Source organism: Rhinoderma darwinii (assembly GCF_050947455.1).
Source record: "Rhinoderma darwinii isolate aRhiDar2 chromosome 2 unlocalized genomic scaffold, aRhiDar2.hap1 SUPER_2_unloc_55, whole genome shotgun sequence".
NCBI lineage: Eukaryota > Metazoa > Chordata > Amphibia > Anura > Rhinodermatidae > Rhinoderma > Rhinoderma darwinii.
This window is the reverse complement of record NW_027461724.1, coordinates 1,232,526-1,239,307: the sequence shown is the minus strand read 5'-3', so window position 1 is coordinate 1,239,307 and position 6,782 is coordinate 1,232,526. Positions and strand designations below refer to the sequence as shown.

The following is a 6,782-nucleotide window of genomic DNA, read 5'->3' as shown; positions in this document are numbered from 1 at the left end:
ATTATAAAAAAGTACAATTTACAATAATTTCCACTTTTTACATTGAATAAAAACAACAAGAAAAATTCAATTTACATTAAAATCCATAAAAGGGACATGGTGGTGAAACATTAGATATTGGAGTTCCAGTCTCTCACAAACCATTTTCTTGAAAGGGTGGCATTCCTTTTTTTATCTAATAAATAGTACATATACATATCACTAAAACAAAGTCCTAAAACGTCATCAATTGCTAAAACATCATGCTTAAAAATCAGGATGTTCCTGGCCTTCCAAAGAGCTTCTTTTGCGCAGTTCATCGTCTTCCATGCTATACTTTTTTGATCCGGGGTAGGGCATCCAAAAAGTCCATATAAAATGTTATCATAGCTTAAGTCCTTCAGGTCCGCCATCTTCACCAACAAAGGGAATATTTTTATCCAAAATTCCTGTGCAAAGTTGCAAGTCCAAAAAATTTGTCGAACCGTCTCTTCCGCCTGGCAGCCTTCCCTCGGGCAGATGGCAGACCTCGCAAATCCTCGTCTGTGTTGGAATGCCCTGCATGGAAGACATTGATGAACGCAGCTCCAGGCCAGGTCCATCTGTGTGTTAAAAAGATAAAACACATTAATAAACTTCCAAATAAAAGCACAACGTTCTTCACTAAAATGTTCAATACTGCAGACTAGTTCTTTGTCTCTTAGGTCCTTTATTAATTTTTTGCTGTTTTTAAGTTCTGACACACTTTTCCCTCTTAAATTGAACAAGGTCACTATTTTCTCTAAAATTTCATAGTTGGCTGGTAAATTAAAAGCATAGGGGGAAGTTAAATTAATATCAAACCACCCCAGCCTCCTCATAAAAAAACCAGTGTTAAAACGTAGGAAATAAGACCAGTGATGTTCTTTAAAAAGGGAATTAAAACAATAACTAAAGAACTTTATTAAAAGGAACCTATTAAAATCAGGAAAATCTTTGCCACCCTTTGGTTTGGATTTCATGACAGTTTCTCGTCTCAATTTCTCCATTCTGGAACTCCAAAAGAAGGTAAAACACGTTTTTATTATTTTACGTAATAAAACAGTTGGGGGAGGAAACACCATGCTTACGTATAAAAGAAGGGGTAAAATGACCATTTTGATAATTAAAACCTTTCCCTCCATGGTTAGTTTCCTCATATTCCACATACATATTTTTTTGTTTACCTTCTGCGCCACCATGTCCCAACTTATAAAACCATTGTCGCACTCACTGAAGGAGATACCTAAAATAGTAACAGAATCTGACACAGGTACCGGTATATCTCTAAAAACCATGCTTCCTATGTTTAAAATGTTACTTTTTCTGAAATTCACCTTAAAACCGGAAGCACAGCAATAAAACTCTATTTGTCTGAGGGCTCTCTGAAGCGACACGGTGTCCCTGCATAAAACCGCAACATCGTCCATGTACCCCACTGCTTTGGCCTCTATGCCGCCTCCCCCCGGAAGGGGAGCTCCACAAATTAATTTGTCGCGGCGAATCGCACACAGTAAAGGCTCCAACGCGCAAATAAAAAGCAGTGGGGACAAGGGACACCCCTGCTTCACCCCCGAGTTTAAAATTACCTCCTGTGTCTTAAAACCATTTACTAAAATTTTGCTAGTGCAGTTTTTATAAAAGGCTTTAAGTGATAATAAAAATCCTTCAGGAATACCCATCCGCTCTAAAACCTTAAAAAGATAAAAATGAGAAACACGGTCAAACGCCTTTTCAAAGTCTATGGATAAAATTGCAAGTTTACATCTTCTAGACCTCGTGTTCTCAATTACGTCCTTAATAAGATTTAGATTATCCCAGATGCTGCGGCCTGGCACCCCACACACCTGGTTAGGGTGTATGATGTGGGGTATTATGGCTTTCAGACGGTTTGCACATATTTTTGCCATAATTTTGTAGTCGCAGTTAAGAAGGGTTATTGGTCTCCAGTTTTCCAAAGCCGCAATGTCACCTTTCTTATATATTAGGGAGACCTCACCCTTCTGCCAGGACTTAGGCAGCATCTTGGAATTAAAAACATCAGAAAAAAGGCTAAAAAGGTCCTCTTTTAAAATGTCATAAAATTTTACATAAAACTCACTGGGTATCCCATCCGGACCAGGAACTTTACCTGCTTTAAAGCTCTTTACTGTTTCTAAAATCTCCTTCTCCGTTAGCTCCTGTAATAAAAATTGCTGCGAGACAGGATCTAAAACAGTAGTAATCTCCTTCAGTGAGTCACGCATAAAATCACGATCCACAGTTTTAACATTAAAAAGGTCAGTGTAAAACTCATGAACTTTACTTAAAAGACCCTGTACATCCGACACCCCATCAATGTTTCTAATGACAGCCTTTTTATTATTGATTTTCTTAAAAAAGTACCTGGAGCAGGTCTCGTTCTCTTCTACATGTTGCATTTTTGAACGGAAAATGATCTCTTTACCTCTCTGCTCCAGGCACTGGGCTATCTCTTTCTTTAAACTGATGATGTCGGATTTTACCTCTATTCCATGTTCTCTCATTTTGTACAGGGTCTGCAGGCGGGTGTTGAGGGTATTAAAAAACTCTTTTTTCTCCTTGGCTTTCGCCACGCTCTTTTTAATAAAAAAGTCTTTGATTTTTGTTTTCATCTTCTCCCACCAAGCCTTGATGGGAGTACGCACATCTCTCACCCGCCTGTTCATTCTGTAAAATTCAATAAAATCTGCTAAAACCTGTGGATCGTCTAAAAGGGAAACGTTAAACTTCCAGGACTTTTTACCAACCGAGTTGTTAAGATCATGCTTTATTAAAAACGATAAAAGCCTATGATCAGAAAAAACATTGGTTAAAACATCACAACTAAAAGGCAGTAAATTTTTAGGACAAAAAATAAAATCAATCCTGGAGCTACAGGTGGCATTGCTCCAGGTGACGCCGGCTTCCTCTGGACTATTTCTGTTACTTTCTTTATAAACATCACTTAAATTAAAATCATTCACGATATCCTTGAGCATTCCAGAGGTCTTATCATAATTTCTGCTCGTACTGTTGGTCAGCCGGCGCTCTCCTCTCATAACACAGTTAAAATCACCTGCGAGGATGAAAGGCTCAGATGTATTGATAAAAAGTGGTAAAATCTCTAACATCCTCGCTCTTTCATTTTTTTCTGGTGATCCGTAAAAATTTAAAAACTGCCATTTTGTGCCATCAATAAAAGCTTTAACCATTAAGATACGTCCTGGTAAAATTTCTTGAATAAAATCAACTAAAACGTTTCCCTTAAAAAGAATGGCGACCCCTGCTGATCTGGACTCGTTAGATCCAGACCAGATGGATGGACCACACTTCCAATCCTCTTTGTATTTTTGGTAAGACATTGTGTGGGGGATACCGCACTCCTGCAGGAAAAAAACAGAGGCTGCCAGGCAAGATAAATAATTGAAAAGAGCAACCCTTCTCACTTTTGTCTTTGCGCCCCTCACGTTGAGGGAGATTCCCTTTATCTCAGACATTGTAACTATAGGGAGAAAAAATTGTCTTGATTTTAAAATTATAAATAATATTGGTAATTAAAATCAGACTGTCTCTCCACCAGCAACACCAGATATCTCACTTGAACTCGTATACCCGCCCCCATCCAAGCTTAGCGTCTGAAGGGATGACGCGGGAGAGGAACTACCTTCAGAGAGGGTATTGCCAACAACCCCGGCCTCGTACACAGGGAGCCCAAACTCATTCAGCCTTACCTGGGTCTCATATGGCGCTCTACTGAGGTCCATGTCTGGTGGGTCCCCCCAGGGCCCCGCCACTCCCCCCTGGGGCTGTGATGGCCTTTCTGGAGGGGGAGGTTGTGCACAAGGCGGGGTGTCAGTATTCTCGGAGGGAGCAGTGCCCGCCCTCCTCACCAGTCGCGGCGAGGAGGGGGTCCTAGGAGGAGCCGCATCTTTCTTCACTGATATATCCATCTGCTCCTCCCCTGACTCCCTCCTACCGACTCGGCCTTGTCTTCCCTTTTTACGGGGACCCACCGGTACCTCATCATCCTCATCCGAGTCGGACGTTAGAGACCCAGGCTTTGGAGCAGGCCCAGCATCCCCCTGGCTACCAGCCTTCTGGGGCGCCTCCGATTTTTTCCCGGCCTGCTCCATATCGGCCTTCCGCTTTGACTGCCGCTTTTCCTTTGCACTGGGCTCCCTTTTTTCCTCTGGGGTTGCTGGCCTCGAGGTACCTGCTTTGGCTCCCGTACTTCGCACCTTGGAAGCCCAGGTACCTCGCTCCTCTATCTGAGTGCTGGTCTGTTCCTCTCCTTGGGGACGGGCCTGGTCTGCTGGCGGAGCACGTGGGGGCGCTTCGGGTTGCTCTTCTTCTTCTTCTCCTCGGTACCTATGAGGGCAGGAAAAATACAGGTGACCAGTTTTTTGACAAAAATTACATCGCTTTTCTTCTGTGCATTCTCTCATGGTGTGATTTTTACTTCCACAGTTCCTACAGGTAACATCGCAGCTAAAACTGGTGTGCCCATAGGTACCGCAGGTCCTGCAGAAGTTTGGCATCCCTGAAAAGTAGAGGTCGCCATTCACATTCCCTATTTTAAAACGAGCCGGTGGTAATCTCGTATTTTGGGTGGAGGGGTCCTTTATCAGCGTCACAATAAATTTCCACTTGACAGTCCACACTCCGCACTCGTTCATTACTCTCCCCAACAGTTTAACGTTTCTGAAGTAAGCAGCTAAGAACGCCGCCACTTCCTGATCCTTTACGTATGGGGAGTACATTTTAATCACTACGAGTTTGGTAACTTCAAATGCATGTTCGATTACCTTGACGCCCGAAGACGTGAGTTGAGCTTTCTCCCTCTCAGCTTTTTCCATGGCATCACGGAGGATTCCTTCTCCCATAAATGTAACATCAAAAACTCCACGCTTCGGGTAGTCCTGGATCGCCATAATCTCATGCTTGCGGACTGCCAGTAGTTTCTCAAGGATATCAAGTACCAAAAACTTAATCCCACGTGGACCGCCTCCACCCTCTGTCAAGACGAATCTTGCAGAGTTTTTCAGCCGGGCATATACCGGCACCGCATCTGGTTCGCCCGCCATCGCCTAGCCGGGTCGAACCGCGCAGCTTGCGCTGCTCCCTATGGGGTCCGGAGACACACCAAAGGGCTGGGGGGGGGATCGCAACTCGTTGCTCAGGACTAAGCCTCTCTCCCAAATAGCAGCACGGGGGTGAAGTCCAGGCGAACCTGGACGATCCCCCGAGGCCGAGAGAGAGGGTACCTGAGCACCTTCTGACTAAAAACCTCCTGTATAAATACACTTGGTCTTAGCCAAAAGGCCGAGAAGCGATAACCCGAACGGGCCGCGCGTTGACCGAGCCTGCCCAATACTGCTGTTCACCCCTTGCAGCGATTCAGCCTACTCCTAGGCAATTCCATGGGGCCCTGCAGGCTCACACACACTCACAGCTACGCGGGAGGTGAATAAAGGCCGGAGAGGAAGCAAGACAGGATTTGCTTCTTTTGCTTGCACCACAATGCAGTGCTGAAAGAGGAGGAATCGACATAAAAACGCCTTCCTGGCAACGCCCAAATGCCCTCCTGCCGTGCAAACACTGGCAGCAGCAGCAGCAGCAGCAGCAGCAGCAGTAAGTGCATGCCCACTGCCACCCCTTCTCCTTTCACACCTTGTATCAGCTTTAATCCAGTCCAGTGCTGCCTGCTGAGCAGCACTGACCAACACTGCCTGGGCCCAGGCTTTTATCTCTGAGGCCCCATTATGATGTCAGAAAGCTGGCTCTGGCTCCTGAGGTCTCCACTATGACACGTGCAAAGTTCCGTCTGAACTTTATATAAGACGGTGCGGCTCAGTCAGTCACTCAGTGTTGCCTGAGAGGGCAACACTGCAACAGCCGGCCCCCAGGCTGTCTTTTTTTTGCACAGCTAGTTGCCTCCAGGAGGCCACAAGAGGGAGACAAGGGACTGCAAAATGGAAAATAGGCATCCACCAACTTTACAGACAACTTGTTCTCCTTGCTCCTACAACCTCCATCCTTGCACAGTTTGTTATTCTTCCAGGTAACATAGTAACAAATCCAAATTGCTGCTCTCTTTGTAGGCAAGCAAGGGTTTGTTGCAACTGCAATTCTTACTTCTTCCTGAAATGTAGGGAACACAGTACATTCCATCACATCCATCTAGTGTACACAGGTAGGTCCATTGTGACGGGCGGGCGGGCTGGCTGCTTTAATGGCTGTTTGCTGTTCCCCTACTCCACTCCACTATTTGACTATGGTGCTGCATCAATCAGTGGCTGGCTCAGGTGCAGCTCTTTAACCTACCTAGGAGGGAGGGCGGAGAGAAGACAAGGAAGGTGAATGAGCTGTTCCAATGTGAAATGCCGGAAACACAGAAACACAGACGACACAAAACAAGAGGTGGCAATGTATTAATTAATTGCATTTAATAAATTAGCTCATTATCACACATGACTGTACAAATGCATTGTCCAACAGGTGTTGAAATAATGGGATTAAAAGGGGAGATCCCATCCGAAAGACAAAAACAATGGCAAACACAAAAAGCACTTTTGGAATCTGATTTTAGTAAACACATAAGGAAAGGGTGCACCGGTCCTGGAAATACTGCAATACCAGGTCAATGCGTGGAGTGGACAGAGCAAGCTCTATTTCCATCTCCCTGTTCTAAAAATCCATTTAATATATGGTCCCCAGATAGGGGACGTATCAGATATTAAACTGATAAGAACAGATTTTTTTTTTTTTTTTTTTTTAAAACCTTC

General features: G+C 44.4%; 1 non-coding gene across 1 annotated transcript; it reads right to left on the bottom strand.

Moving 5' to 3' along the window:
• Window positions 1–6,599: 6,599 nt before the first annotated feature.
• On the bottom strand, window positions 6,600–6,782 carry LOC142679662 (U2 spliceosomal RNA). The gene has a single exon (XR_012852853.1). It is a non-coding gene; the product is annotated as a U2 spliceosomal RNA (small nuclear RNA).